At 45.6% G+C, this 16,251-nt stretch overlaps 1 protein-coding gene across 1 annotated transcript in view; it reads left to right on the top strand.

Annotated features, from left to right (window-relative positions):
* The first annotated feature begins 6,039 nt into the window (after positions 1-6,039).
* KBTBD3 (kelch repeat and BTB domain containing 3) overlaps positions 6,040-16,251 on the top strand; it is a 30,946-nt gene continuing 20,734 nt past the window's right edge. The window contains exon 1 of the mRNA XM_073558378.1: positions 6,040-6,146. The gene's annotated coding sequence lies outside the window, so the exon portion shown is untranslated. The remainder of the gene's footprint in view (positions 6,147-16,251) is intronic.

Genomic DNA, 16,251 nt, shown 5'->3' with positions numbered 1-16,251 from the left:
CCCAGCGTGGCGGCGGTCCCCCATGTTCCACAGCGGCTCCCGCTCTCGGACTAGATCGATAAGGTTGATGTCTAGACCTGCTTCCTCACCATCAGTCAGGAGCACGCCGTGAAGCCTGTTAAAAAAGACAAAAAACAAAAGTATTACACTCAAATCTTCCACATGAAGTTGAAAAATACAAAAATCAAAAAAAAAAAAGGTGCTTACTCTCTGCTGACCACCCCAACGTTGACGCCTACGACCCTAGGAGGCGCTTTGAGGACCTCCACGTTGAGCTCCAGAATCGGAAGACTATAAAAAAAAAAAAAGTGCTTGGATGTAGACTTATGTGTTGTGTGTACTGTGATGTCTGTGATGATCCGTTTCTGCGATGCATGTTAAGAAACACTCTGCGAGCCCACTCTGGGTCTTTCCCCACCCTGTCCGTCTCCTAGAAGCACCTCTGATGCTGCGGCTTTCTGTTAAACAAGAATTAATGCATATAGGGTTATGTGTACAAAAAATGTTAACATCACAAAGAAAAAAAAAATGTTTAACTCCGTTTGCTGACGATGTAAGGGAGGGCTCCCAGAAGAAGACATGTTTACTGAGACTGGCTGTGTGGCTGGTAGGCCTGGCTGGGTCGCTGGACTCCTGCTGGCTTGCTTGCTGGGACATGGATTAGTGAAGCCCTACCTGGCAGGTTTATATACCTTTCCTAATTGGGGGCTGGCTAATTGGATCCTAAATAAATGGGAGCATTCTCAGTTAAAAAAAAACGGAATCCGTCGCCAGATTCCGTCATTTGACGGATCCGGCACCCATAGGCTTCCATTCAAGCAAACAACGGACGGTGACGGATCCAGCCGCCGGACAATTTTCAACGGATACGGTGAACGACGGATGAAACGTGAGGCCATCCGTCGCAAATACAAGTTATGAAAAAAAACGAATCTGGCAGCATCAGTTGCCAGATTAGTTTTTTTCCAAATTCGACAGATTGTTACTGATAGCAAAAAACTGATGTGTGAAGGGGCCTTATGCACGCTTGTGGGGTCTGGTTGGGCCCGGTGGGTTAATGCACGCTTGCGGGGTCTAGTTGGACCATGCATTAACCCACCTCAGGAGCCATCCAGACCCCAGAAGCATGCATTAACCCTCTCAGGAGACCACCAGACCCCACAAGCATGGAGGGGGGTTATTGTACGCATGTGGGGTTTGGTTGGGTTCCCAGGGGGGGAAATTAATGCACGCTTGTGTGTCTGGTTGGACTGACGGGGAGGGGGTTAATGCATGCTTTTGTTGTCTGGTGGGCTCCTGGGGGGTCTAATGCGGTGCCCAACCAGACCTTGCAAGCGTGCATTATCCCTCCCCCGGAGCTCTAGCAGACCCCAAAAGCGTGCATTCATCGTCCCCCCAGAAGCCCAACCAGACCCCACAAATGTGCATTAGCCCACCCCCCCGGGGACAACCAGACCCCACAAGCGTGCATTAATCTCCCCCCTGGAAGTCCAACCAGACACCACAAGCATGCATTAACCCCTCTGGTCTGGTTGGGCTCTTGGGGGGGGGGGGGGAATTTAATGCACAATTGTGCCTGAGTGTCTTGGGGACCTTATGTTTGGGCAACGGGGCCTATGCTTGGGGCGGGCCTTTCTGCATCTGTTGTGACTTGAAAGGGGGATTGATTTTGGGGTAGGCGCTCGACTGGTAGGGCTTTTTGTTTGGGGGAGAGGTGCCATCTGGTGGGGGTTTATGCTTGGGGGTGTCAAATGGGGGGTAGACGTTCGACGGGGTTTATGCTGGGGAAGTTGGACATCCAATGGGGCTTATGCTGGGAGGGGGTGGACGTCCGATGGGGTTTATGCTTAAGGTGGGTTGGACGTTCAATGGGGTTTATGCTGGGGAGGGGTCATGGGTGGACATCCGATGAGGGTTTATGCTTAAGGGGGGTGGACGTCCGATGAGGTTTTATGCTGGGATGGTGGATTCCAATGAGGGTTTTATGCTGGGAGTGGCGTCCGATAGGGGCTTATGCTTAAGGGGGTGGACATCCAATGGGGATTATGCTGGGATTGGGTCAGGGGTGGATGTCCGATGGGGTTTATGCTTAATGGGGGTGGACATCCGATGAGGTTTTATGCTGGGGGGAGGATGTCCAATGAGGGTTTTATGCTGGGACTTACGCTTAAGGGAGGTGGACGTCTGATGGGGGTTTATGCTTAAGGGGGGGGTGGACGTCCGATGAGGGTTTATGCCGGGGGGGTGGACGTGGACGTCTGGTGAGGGTTTATGCCGGGGGGTGGACGTCCGATGGGGGCTTATGCTTGGGTGGGGGGTGGCGTCCGATGGAAGCAATGTTTGGGGGGGTGTGGACATCTGATAGGGGTTTATGCTTGGGGGTTGGACGTTTGAAGGGGTTGATGCTGTGGGGGAGGGGCGTCCAATGGGGGGTTTAAGCTGGGGTTTGGTTGGGTTCCCTGGGGGGGAAATTAATGCACGCTTGTGTGTCTGGTTGGACTGACGGGGAGGGGGTTAATGCATGCTTTTGTTGTCTGGTGGGCTCCTGGGGGGTCTAATGCGGTGCCCAACCAGACCTTGCAAGCGTGCATTATCCCTCCCCCGGAGCTCTAGCAGACCCCAAAAGCGTGCATTCATCGTCCCCCCAGAAGCCCAACCAGACCCCACAAATGTGCATTAGCCCACCCCCCCCGGGGACAACCAGACCCCACAAGCATGCATTAATCTCCCCCCTGGAAGTCCAACCAGACACCACAAGCATGCATTAACCCCTCTGGTCTGGTTGGGCTCTTGGGGGGGGGGGGGGAATTTAATGCACAATTGTGCCTGAGTGTCTTGGGGACCTTATGTTTGGGCAACGGGGCCTATGCTTGGGGCGGGCCTTTCTGCATCTGTTGTGACTTGAAAGGGGGATTGATTTTGGGGTAGGCGCTCGACTGGTAGGGCTTTTTGTTTGGGGGAGAGGTGCCATCTGGTGGGGGTTTATGCTTGGGGGTGTCAAATGGGGGGTAGACGTTTGACGGGGTTTATGCTGGGGAAGTTGGACATCCAATGGGGCTTATGCTGGGAGGGGGTGGACGTCCGATGGGGTTTATGCTTAAGGTGGGTTGGACGTTCAATGGGGTTTATGCTGGGGAGGGGTCATGGGTGGACATCCGATGAGGGTTTATGCTTAAGGGGGGTGGACGTCCGATGAGGTTTTATGCTGGGATGGTGGATTCCAATGAGGGTTTTATGCTGGGAGTGGCGTCCGATAGGGGCTTATGCTTAAGGGGGTGGACATCCAATGGGGATTATGCTGGGATTGGGTCAGCGGTGGATGTCCGATGGGGTTTATGCTTAATGGGGGTGGACATCCGATGAGGTTTTATGCTGGGGGGAGGATGTCCAATGAGGGTTTTATGCTGGGACTTACGCTTAAGGGAGGTGGACGTCTGATGGGGGTTTATGCTTAAGGGGGGGTGGACGTCCGATGAGGGTTTATGCCGGGGGGGTGGACGTGGACGTCTGGTGAGGGTTTATGCCGGGGGTGGACGTCCGATGGGGGCTTATGCTTGGGTGGGGGGTGGCGTCCGATGGAAGCAATGTTTGGGGGGGTGTGGACATCTGATAGGGGTTTATGCTTGGGGGTTGGACGTTTGAAGGGGTTGATGCTGTGGGGGAGGGGCGTCGAATGGGGGGTTTAAGCTGGGGTGGCATCCGTTGGGGGGTTTATGCTTGGGGGTGGAGGGTGCATGATGGGGATTTATGCTTGAGGGGGCGCCTGATGGGGATTTACGATTGGGGAAGGGGGCATTGGGGCTTTGTTGGGTTTATCCTGTGGGGTCCACTGATTAGTATGAGGTGGAGGTTTATGATTGGAGGGGTGGTTACGTTGTGTGGCCCTCTGGTTGGTGTGCGGGGTGGTTAATGCTTCATTGGGGAACACAAACTATGGTTGTATGCTGATTATGCTAGGAGGGTACACCACCAACTGACATGAAGCTAATCCGTTTTAGCTTAGTGTCAGTAGGAGGCAGACATGGGTCCGGACGACCCAGGCTGGTTTCTGCTTTAGGTCTTGATTTTTTTAATTAATGATTTCCCTTTTTCTTTCAAATATGGCTTTTGAGGGTGACAGAGTGAAATTGTCACTCTGATCTCACACCTAGAATTGTGTCACTACCTAACCTCTCGCCCCCCAGAGCCAGATAGAGTAGGGAGGGAAGACAAATCCGTTACCTGCCAGTCACCCGAAAGTCTGTGTTCAGGTTATTCCATGCCCACCTTCATCACCAGTCTGCAAAGAAGGATTTGAAATCTTCAGGACAGGTATATCCTACCAGGTAGTGAGGTGGCTCCATTAAAAAAAAATGAAGGGACAAGACAAATATGCCCTAGTTTTCCCCTGAGCATCTCCTGGGGAAACCTTCCTATTCATGCGGCCTCCACCACGTTTGACAGAGGCTCCTGCGACCCTACTCTTAAAAAAAATCCAGGCTCTCTTCTAGCCTTCTCCGGTGGCTGGGCCACACCGCCAGCGCCCTGAACAATCATGCACGCCAACTTTCTAGTGCTTCCTGCCCTCTGCCTATCAGGGTAAGAGTACTTTTCTTCTGCAACAGAGGACTAAACTCCTGCTTCCCAAGAGGTGCACAGTCCAATTGTGGTTGTTTCGGAAATGTTCAGTCCAAAAAGCAAAAAAAACAACCAACAGGACAACTCTCCTACCAGCCAGGAAAAGAGACCTTCCTTCAGGCCAGCCCCCTCCCGGCATCCATGAACCCATCAGCACTGGTCAACTAGGCCTGGGTCTAGCAGACTCCCTTCGGCATGACGGGGCGTTCCCACCTTGGATGTCTCTCAGGGTTGGCTGCCGACTCCTTCACTATTCAAGGCTGGTATTATGATCTCTGCTCCAGAGACACCAGAAGCAGGCCCCGGGGGGCCGAGCCACAGACCCATCAGTCCTGCCCGCATGCACCAACACCATATTACAGTTGTACAATACATAAGAAATGCATTACATGAAACATGCAAAAGTTTTCAATGCAAAAAAATGCACCTTTATAAAATTAGAAAGGTTTCTATATATGTAAGAATGTTATTTAGCCAGTATTTCTGTAAGTAAAAGTCTGAGATTTCTGTGGGAAATCTTAATTTGTTCCTCTTAAACTGGTTCTGAATGTAATTAAAACATTGCTCTGATTTATAAGCCTCCATGTTATAATTTAGCCTTTTATTTCATGCGTGGGGCAGGACAAGCCCATGATGCATCTGTGTAACACATGGAAGATACTGTAATAACGGGGTTAGACAGGTAAACCACTTTTGAAATAATGAAGTTCACTTGTACAAGCTGCATAGATATAAACCTGCCTAAAGGGAACCGGTCACCAGGACTCCCCATAAAAAACGATACAAACTGGTGTGCATGGAGCGTGTAAGCGCGCGTTCACACTGGCCACTGAACAGAAAAAAAACAAACGTGATTGAATGCCCTGCAGTAAATGGCATAGTGCATGAAAGCAATATAGGGGATTTAGTTGACATGTTCTTTATTAAAAAAAAAAAGCCAAAACCATCCCACCACTACACGGTGACCGTAATTGGGACAGTCCGCCCCTGTGTCTCCCTGATCTATAGCTCTGCCGTGTGTGTGAGCCTTGACGATATCCCAGTTGATTTACCCGAACTGTAAAACCCAGATCAGAGATGTGCTGAAACTAAACTCCACTCTGCTATGCTGGCAACTCAGCGTCACTACTCCACTGTATGGTGCGTACCGCGACCTAGGGAGATGATCTGTTACTGGGGTGTGGATATGCGATGTCATATTCCCTGGCTCCTGCAGTGCAGTCCCAGGCAATGCTACATTATTCATCATCACTGTATAACAGCCGCCTTGTATTGTCCTCCGCTCCTACAGGCAGCAGGGCTGCCGGCTGTGTGTGCTGCCCCCTCCTTCCAATACTCTCCAATAGGAAAAGCTGGAATAGACGCCAATGAGGGGCAGGATAACAACGGGGTACATGTAACAGGCCCCCTGGTGGGCTGCTGCACCAATGATGCTGCTGATGATACAGTGTAGCACTGTCAGCTGTCAGATGGCAGCCCTGTGCTGAAGCCCTGCCTGCCCTGACACTGCCTGCCCACCATCCACACAGGTACAGTCAGTAGTAACCCCACAGTAATGCACATGTAATGTAGGGATGCGTATATGTCTATATGTGCTTATACTGTGTATGTCTGTATGTGCAGTATGATGTGTACACATCATATGTAACTATACTGCAAATATATGTGCATGTGGGGGTGCTGACAGTATATGTATACACTCAATAAGCTTCCCTGGACGGCTTATATATACACTGCTCAAAAGAATAAAGGGAGCACTATTCCATTTGCAGCAGGATGTTTGTGTTCCCTTTATTTCTTTGAGCAGTATATATGTAAATATATGAGTGTGTTTGTCTATTTACAGTATGTGTATATATGTGTGTTTTTACAGTATATTTATATATACTAGCTGAAGAGCCGGCGCTGCCCGGGCATAGTAACTAACTGTGGTTAGTTATAACAAATTATAATAATCCTCCATCCCATAGTCCCGTGCCCATATACCCATCATACATATCCTCCATCCCATAGTCCCGTGCCCATATACCCATCACATATCCTCCATCCCATAGTCCCGTGCCCATATACCCATCACACATCCTCCATCCCATAGTCCCGTGCCCATATACCCATCATACATATCCTCCATCCCATAGTCCCGTGCCCATATACCCATCACATATCCTCCATCCCATAGTCCCGTGCCCATATACCCATCACACATCCTCCATCCCATAGTCCCGTGCCCATATACCCATCACACATCCTTCATCCCATAGTCCCGTGCCCATATACCCATCATACATATCCGCCATCCCATAGTCCCGTGCCCATATACCCATCACACATCCTCCATCCCATAGTCCCGTGCCCATATACCCATCATACATATCCTCCATCCCATAGTCCCGTGCCCATATACCCATCATACATCCTCCATCCCATAGTCCCGTGCCCATATACCATCACACATCCTTCATCCCATAGTCCCGTGCCCATATACCCATCATACATATCCGCCATCCCATAGTCCCGTGCCCATATACCCATCATACATATCCGCCATCCCATAGTCCCGTGCCCATATACCCATCATACATATCCTCCATCCCATAGTCCCGTGCCCATATACCCATCATACATATCCTCCATCCCATAGTCCAGTGCCCATATACCCATCACACATCCTCCATCCCATAGTCCCGTGCCCATATACCCATCACACATCCTCCATCCCAGTCAACCATTATGACATCATAATGCACGGGACTATGGGATGGCGGATATGTATGATGGGTATATGGGCATGGGACTATGGGATGGAGGATATGTATGATGGGTATATGGGCACGGGACTATGGGATGGAGGATATGTATGATGGGTATATGGGCACGGGACTATGGGATGGAGGATGTGTGATGGGTATATGGGCACTGGACTATGGGATGGAGGATGTGTGATGGGTATATGGGCACGGGACTATGGGATGGCGGATATGTATGATGGGTATATGGGCATGGTACTATGGGATGGAGGATATGTATGATGGGTATATGGGCACGGGACTATGGGATGGAGGATATGTATGATGGGTATATGGGCATGGGACTATGGGATCGTGGATACAGTGGGGCAAAAAAGTATTTAGTCAGTCAGCAATAGTGCAAGTTCCACCACTTAAAAAGATGAGAGGCGTCTGTAATTTACATCATAGGTAGACCTCAACTATGGGAGACAAACTGAGAAAAAAAAATCCAGAAAATCACATTGTCTGTATTTTTTTCATTTTATTTGCATATTATGGTGGAAAATAAGTATTTGGTCAGAAACAAGCAATCAAGATTTCTGGCTCTCACAGACCTGTAACTTCTTCTTTAAGAGTCTCCTCTTTCCTCCACTCATTACCTGTAGTAATGGCACCCCTAAACTTGTTATCAGTATAAAAAGACACCTGTGCACACCCTCAAACAGTCTGACTCCAAACTCCACTATGGTGAAGACCAAAGAGCTGTCAAAGGACACCAGAAACAAAATTGTAGCCCTGCACCAGGCTGGGAAGACTGAATCTGCAATAGCCAACCAGCTTGGAGTGAAGAAATCAACTGTGGGAGCAATAATTAGAAAATGGAAGACATACAAGACCAGTGATAATCTCCCTCGATCTGGTGCTCCACGCAAAATCCCACCCCGTGGGGTCAGAATGATCACAAGAACGGTGAGCAAAAATCCCAGAACCACGCGTGGGGACCTTGTGAATGAACTGCAGAGAGCTGGGACCAATGTAACAAGGCCTACCATAAGTAACACACTACACCACCATGGACTCAGATCCTGCAGTGCCAGACGTGTCCCACTGCTTAAGCCTGTACATGTCCGGGCCCGTCTGAAGTTTGCTAGAGAGCATTTGGATGATCCAGAGGAGTTTTGGGAGAATGTCCTATGGTCTGATGAAACCAAACTGGAACTGTTTGGTAGAAACACAACTTGTCGTGTTTGGAGGAAAAAGAATACTGAGTTGCATCCATCAAACACCATACCTACTGTAAAGCATGGTGGTGGAAACATCATGCTTTGGGGCTGTTTCTCTGCAAAGGGGCCAGGACGACTGATCCGGGTACATGAAAGAATGAATGGGGCCATGTATCGTGAGATTTTGAGTGAAAACCGCCTTCCATCAGCAAGGGCATTGAAGATGAAACGTGGCTGGGTCTTTCAACATGACAATGATCCAAAGCACACCGCCAGGGCAACGAAGGAGTGGCTTCGTAAGAAGCATTTCAAGGTCCTGGAGTGGCCTAGCCAGTCTCCAGATCTCAACCCTATAGAAAACCTTTGGAGGGAGTTGAAAGTCCGTGTTGCCAAGTGAAAAGCCAAAAACATCACTGCTCTAGAGGAGATCTGCATGGAGGAATGGGCCAACATACCAACAACAGTGTGTGGCAACCTAGTGAAGACTTACAGAAAACGTTTGACCTCTGTCATTGCCAACAAAGGATATATCACAAAGTATTGAGATGAAATTTTGTTTCTGACCAAATACTTATTTTCCACCATAATATGCAAATAAAATGAAAAAAAACCAGACAATGTGATTTTCTCGATTTTTTTTTCTCAGTTTGTCTCCCATAGTTGAGGTATACCTATGATGTAAATTACAGACGCCTCTCATCTTTTTAAGTGGTGGAACTTGCACTATTGCTGACTGACTAAATACTTTTTTGCCCCACTGTATGTATGATGGGTATATGGGCACGGGCCTATGGGATGGAGAATATGTATGATGGGTATATGGGCACTCGACTATGGGATGGAGGATATGTATGACGGGTATATGGGCACGGGCCTATGGGATGGAGGATCTGTGATGGGTATATGGGCACGGGACTATGGGATGGAGGATATGTATGATGGGTATATGGGCACGGGACTATGGGATGGAGGATATGTATGATGGGTATATGGGCACGGGACTATGGGATGGAGGATATGTATGACGGGTATATGGGCACGGGCCTATGGGATGGAGGATATGTATGATGGGAAAATGGGCACGGGACTATGGGATGGAGGATATGTATGATAGGTATATGGGCACGGGACTATGGGATGGAGGATATGTATGATGGGTATATGGGCACGGGCCTATGGGATGGAGGATGTATGATGGGTATATGGGCACGGGACTATGGGATGAAGAATATGTATGATGGGTATATGGGCACGGGACTATGGGATGGAGGATATGTATGATGGGTATATGGGCACGGGACTATGGGATGGAGGATATGTATGATGGGTATATGGGCACGGGACTATGGGATGGAGGATGTATGATGGGTATATGGGCACGGGACTATGGGATGGAGGATATGTATGATGGGTATATGGGCACGGGCCTATGGGATGGAGGATATGTATGATGGATATATGGGCACGGGACTATGGGATGGAGGATATGTATGATGGGTATATGGGCACGGGACTATGGGATGGAGAATATGTATGATGGGTATATGGGCACGGGACTATGGGATGGTGGATATGTATGACGGGTATATGGGCACGGGACTATGGGATGGCTGATATGTATGATGGGTATATGGGCACGGGCCTATGGGATGGAGGATATGTACGATGGGTATATGGGCACGGGCCTATGGGATGGAGGATATGTATGATGGGTATATGGGCACGGGTCTATGGGATGGAGGATATGTATGATGGGTATATGGGCACGGGACTATGGGATGGAGGATAATTATAATTTGTTATAACTAACCACAGTTAGTTACTATGCCCGGGCAGTGCCGGGCTCTTCAGCTAGTATTAGATATATATATATATATATATATATACATACCGCTCTGGCAAAAATTAAGAGACCACTGCAAAATGTTCAGTCTGTCTGATTTTTCTCTTTATATTTTTGAGTAAAATGTAAATTGTTCTTTTTATTCTATGAACTACTGACAACATGTCTCCAAATTTCCAAGCAATAAATTTTGTATTTATTTTCAGAAAATGAGAAATGGTCACAATAACAAAAAAAATGCAGTTCTTGCAGACCTCAAATAATGCTAAGAAAACAAGTTCATAATCATTTAGAAACAACAATACTAATGTTTTAACTCGGGAAGAGTTCAGAAATCAATATTTTGTGGAATAACCATGATTGTTTATCCCAGCTTTCATGCGTCTTGGCTGCTTTCCACCAGTCTTTCACACTGCTTTTGGGTGACCTTATGCCACTCCTGGTACAAAAATGTAAGCAGTTCTTCTTTGTTTGATGGCTTGTGGCTATCCATCTTCCTCTTGATTACATTCCAGAGGTTTTCTATGGGGTTCAGGTCTGGAGATTGGGCTGCCCATGACAGGGATTTGATGTAGAGGTCCTTCATCCACACATTGATTGACCTAGCTGTGTGGCATGGCGCATTGTCCTGCTGGAAAAACCAGTCCACAGAGTTGGGGAACATTGCCTGAGCAGAAGGAATCAACTGTTTTTTTCCAGGATAACCTTGTATGCGGCTTTATTCATTCATCCTTCGCAAAAGATTAACCTGCCCAATTCCAGCCTTGATGAAGCATCCCTAGATCATCACCAATCCTCCATCAAATTTCACAGTGGGTGCAAGACACTGTGGCTTGTACGCCTGTCCAGGTCTCCGTCTAACCATTAGATGACCAGGTGTTGGGCAAAGCTGAAAATTAGACTCATCAGAGAAGATTACCTTAATCCAGTCCTCTATGGTCCAATCCTTATGGTCTTTGGCAAAATTACGCCTGGCTCTCCTTTGCTTCTCATGGATGAAAGGCTTTTTTTCTAGCTTTACATGACTTGAGCCCTGCCTCTAGGAGCCTGTTATGAACTGTTCTTGACGTGCACTTCACTCCAGCTGCCATTTGCCATTCCTTTTATAGGTCACTTGATGTCATCCTGCGGTTGCTGAGTGACATTCAAATAAGATGATGGTCATCCTGGTCAGTGGAGAGTCGTTTTCACCCTCTGCCAGTCTGTGGCTTTGCTGTCCCCAATGTCTGCTGCTTGACCTTGTTTTAATGGACTACCGTCTTAGAAATTTTAAGGATGGAGGCAACATGATGCTCTCTGTATCCCTCTGCTAGTAAAGCCAGAACTGAGCCCTTCTTTGGCATGGATAAAAGTTATTTTTTCATTCCTATTACTTTTGGGATATTACTAACACTTGTTTTGTCATCCGGCTTGGCCTATTGCAAGAGGATTGTGAACACCACAGCAGGGTTTTATATACTTTCCTTCGTTAAATAAGATATGGTTCAGGTGATCACCTAATCAGAAGCATATTAACCCCTTAAGGACCAAGGCACTTTGTAGGTTAATGACCAGGCCTTAATTTTGAAATCTGACCACTGCCACTTTGTGGTTATAACTCTGGAACGCTTCAACGGATCCTGGTGATCCTAAGAATATTTCTTCGTGACATATTGTACTTCATGTTAGTGGTAACATTTCATAGATATAACTTGCGTTTATTTATGAAAAAAATGGAAATATGGCGAAAATTTCTAACATTTTGCAATTTTCAAACTTTTAATTTTTATGCTGTTAAATCAGAGAGATAAGGCACACAAAATACTTAATAAATAACATTTCCCATATGTTTACTTTACATCAGCACAATTTTGGAAACAATTTTTTTTTTGTTAGGAAGTTATAAGGATTAAAATGTGACCAGCGATTTCTCATTTTTTCAACAAAATTTACAAAACCATTTTTTTAGGGACCACATCACATTTGAAGTCACTTTGAGGAGTCAATGTGACAGAAAATACCCAAAAGTGACATCATTCTAAAAAGTGCACCCCTCAAGGTGCTCAAAACCACATTCAAGAAGTTTATTAACCCTTCAGGTGCTTCACAGGAAGTTTTTGAATATTTAAAAAAAAATGAACATTTAACTTTTTTTCACAAAAAAATACATCAGGTTCATTTTTTTTTATTTTACCAAGGGTAACAGGAGAAATTGGACTGCAAAAGTTATTGTGCAATTTGTCCTGAGTACGCTGATATGTGGGGGGGAACCACTGTTTCGGTGCATGGCAGAGCTCAGAAGGGAAGGAGCGCCGTTTGACTTTTTCAATGCAAATACCCAAAAGTGACACCATTCTAAAAACTGCACCCCTCAAGGTGCTCAAAACCACAATCAAAAAGTTTATTAACCCTTCAGGTGCTTCACAACAATTGAAGCAATGGGGAAGGAAAAAATGAACATTTAACATTTTTCACAAAAATTTTACTTAGGACACAATTTTTTAAATTTTGACAAGGGTATCAGGAGAAAATGAACCACTATATGTGTTGTGCAAAATTGGTTTGTATCGAGATCAGACGCTATGTCGCTTTTGCATAGCCCCTGATGTGCCTAAACATTAGAAACCCCCCCATAAGTGACCCCATTTTGGAAACTAGACCCCCCCAAGGAGCTTTTCTAGATGTGTAGTGAGCACTTTAAACCCCCAAGTGCTTCACAGAAGTTAATAACGTAGAGCCGTGAAAATAAAAAAATCATATAAAAATGATAATTTTGCCCCCAAATTTTTATTTTTACAAGGGTAACAGGAGAAATAGGACCCCAAAACTTGTTGTCCAATTTGTTCTGAGTACGCTGATATGCGGTAAACCACTGTGATCGCCTTACTGCGATCTTTGGAGGCCAAATGAACAATTCCACAAACGGTGAAAAATTAGATTTATCTTTTACGCCGTTCCTCGTGCGGTATTAGTGATTAGGCGACTTTATTCTTCGGGTCGGTGTGATGACAGCGATATCAGATTTATATCCTTTTTTCATGTTTAGCTTCTGTCACACACTAAAAGACGCCTTTTTTTGTAAGAATTTTTTGTAAGATGTTTTTGCATCGCAGTATTTTGAGAGCTATAATTTTTACATATTTCGGCTGACAGAGTCATGTATGGGCTTAATTTCTGCGGGACGAGCTGACGTTTTTATTGGTACCATTTTCGGGCACATGACTTTTTTGATCGCTTTCTATTCCGATTTTTGTGGAGGCAGAATGAACAAAAACCAACAATTCAGGAATTGTTTTTTTTTTTTTTCCTCCGTTCCGCGTGTGGTAAAATTGATAAGGCAGTTTTATTCTTCGGGTCACTATGATTACAGCAATACCTCATTTATATCTTTTTTTATGTTTTGCCTTTTTTACACAAAAAAACTTTTACAGAAAAAAATAAAATTTTTGCATCACTTTATTATGAGAGCTATAACTTTTTTATTTTTCCGTTGATGGAGCTGTATGGCGGCTGTTTTTTTTGTGGGATAAGATGGCGCTTTCAGTGATACTGTTTTTATTACCATTCGTTTTTTTGATCGCGTTTTATTCCACTTTTTCCAAGCGGTATGATGATACCGTTTGGAAAAAGTATAATTTGCTGCTTTTTTGTGTTTTTGCTTTTTACGGCGTTCACAGAAGGGGTTAACTAGCATGATACTTTTATAGATCGGATTTTTACAGACGCAGAGATACCAAATGTGTACTTTTTTTTGTTTATTTAATTTTTTTTTACATAAAAATGTGTATTTGTTAGTTTTAACATCATTATTATTTTTTAACTTTTTTTTTACATATTTTTTAATTTCCTTTTTTACCTAGTCCCTTCATGGGACTTTCACTTTTTTCACTTTTGTTGCAGGTATAATACATTGCAATGTATTATACCCTATGCAGAAAGCTTCTGAGACCATGCTGTGAACATGGTCTCAGATGATTTCCGTAGCTGGATGACCCGGGGGTTGTCTTCATGGCAATGATCGGGCTTCCCCCCAAACGCTGCGATTATGCTCGATCGCAGCAATTAAGGGGTTAACAGCCAGGGGCGGCGCGGACGTCGCTCCTGACTGTTAGTGCAGAAGCTCAGTCACCGGCAGCGCTGAGCTCCTGCACTGACCTGGTAGGAGGTGTTGATATTTCAGCATCTCCTGCGCGGTCATGCTGTGATCGGTCAGTCAAATTGATTGACCGATCACAGCAATCTCTGGGTGCGGGGACCGATGGCATGGGTCCCTGTCCCCATTGCGGTGCCTCTCAGCTGTCATAGATAGCTGTCGGCACTGAACTACCACTGTGTGTATAGACGCAGTGGTAGTTTAAATGCATGACGTGCATAGTCTGTCATGGTGCGGAACTGACACCCGTCCATGACGGACTATGCCCGTCAATATACATTAAGGGGTTAAGTACAATGAGGTGTACTTTGGTTGGAATTCAACTGACACTGGAATGGAATGGCTGTCAGACAGGTAGAGAAGCTGATCGTTATAAAACTGTGCAGTGGTCTCTTAATTTTTGCCAGAGCTGTATATGCGTGTGTGTGTATTTACTGTATGTGTAGATATCATTATGTGTGTTTACAGTATGTTTTTACAGTTTGTGTGTGTATGTGCAGTGCTGATCACCATTATTGGCACCCCTTCATTTTTTTCGTAGACTGTACAATATATTAAAACATAAATGGAAATATGCCAGTTATATCCACAGGATTTTTTAATTAGTGGTCCAAAGTGTTGCAACAATAAAACAACTATCAGCTTCTCGCACTTCTCAGCTGGTATTTTCTCCCACTCTTCCTTTGCAGTTTGTTCAAGCTCTTGAATGTTTGCAGGGTTCTTTTACGCAATGGCAGATTTCAGCTCACCCTAAAGATTTTCAATGGGATTGAGGTCAGGACTCATTGCTAGCCAATTTAAAACAGTCCATTTTTTTCTTTTTCAACCATTCTTGTTTACTTTTGGATGTATGCTTTGGGTCATTGTCTTGCTGGAGGACCCATAATCTTCGACTTAAACCAAGTTTTCTTGCACTGGGTAGGACATTTCGCACTAAAATCTCTTGATAATTCTCTGATAACATGATTCCTGTGATATAGTCAAGGCCTCCAGTACCAGACACAGCAAAGCAACCCAACAGCGTTATGGATCCTCCTCCATGCTTAACTGTTGGTAGGGTGTTCTTTTCCTTATAATATTCATTGCGCCGTCTGTAAGCAAACTGTTTCTTTGCATTGCCAAAAAGCTCTATTTTTGTTTCATCTGTCCACAGAACATTTTCCCAGAAGGATTGTGGTATGTCAAGGTACTCTTTGACAAAGATCAGTCCTTCCTTTTTATGTCTTTTCTTCAGCAATGGTTTCTTCCTTGGCCTTTGTCTATAAAGCTCTGCTTGGTTTAGTGTGCGGCGTATGGTACTTGTTGAAACCCTGACCCCAGACTGTTCCAGGTTGACATTCAGGTCTATGGATGTTTGACGTGGTGTTTTCTCCACTATTCGCACCAACCTTAGAAGACATCGCTTGTCAATTTTTCTCTTTCCCCCATGTCCAGAGAGGTTCTTGATGGTTCCATGCTTGGCAAACTTCTTAATAACATTGTGCACTGTTGAGACTGAGATACCAAAGTCTTTGTAGATGGCCTTATACTCTTTGGAAGCCTTGTGTTTGCTAATAATAGCAGTTCTGATGTCCTCAGACAGCTCCTTTGTCTTCACCATTGTGACAAAGGAACAAGGCCTACCATGTGACTTTTTAAAACACTGAAGTCATCATTCATTGGGTAATTCATGTCACATGGGCACCGACAATTATTCACAGGTGATTC

The sequence above is a fragment of the Dendrobates tinctorius genome, unplaced genomic scaffold, assembly GCF_039654945.1.
Source record: "Dendrobates tinctorius isolate UK_male_01 unplaced genomic scaffold, ASM3965494v1 ptg000256l, whole genome shotgun sequence".
In the NCBI taxonomy this organism is placed as follows: Eukaryota; Metazoa; Chordata; class Amphibia; order Anura; family Dendrobatidae; genus Dendrobates; species Dendrobates tinctorius.
This window is presented reverse-complemented; position numbering and strand designations above follow the sequence as displayed.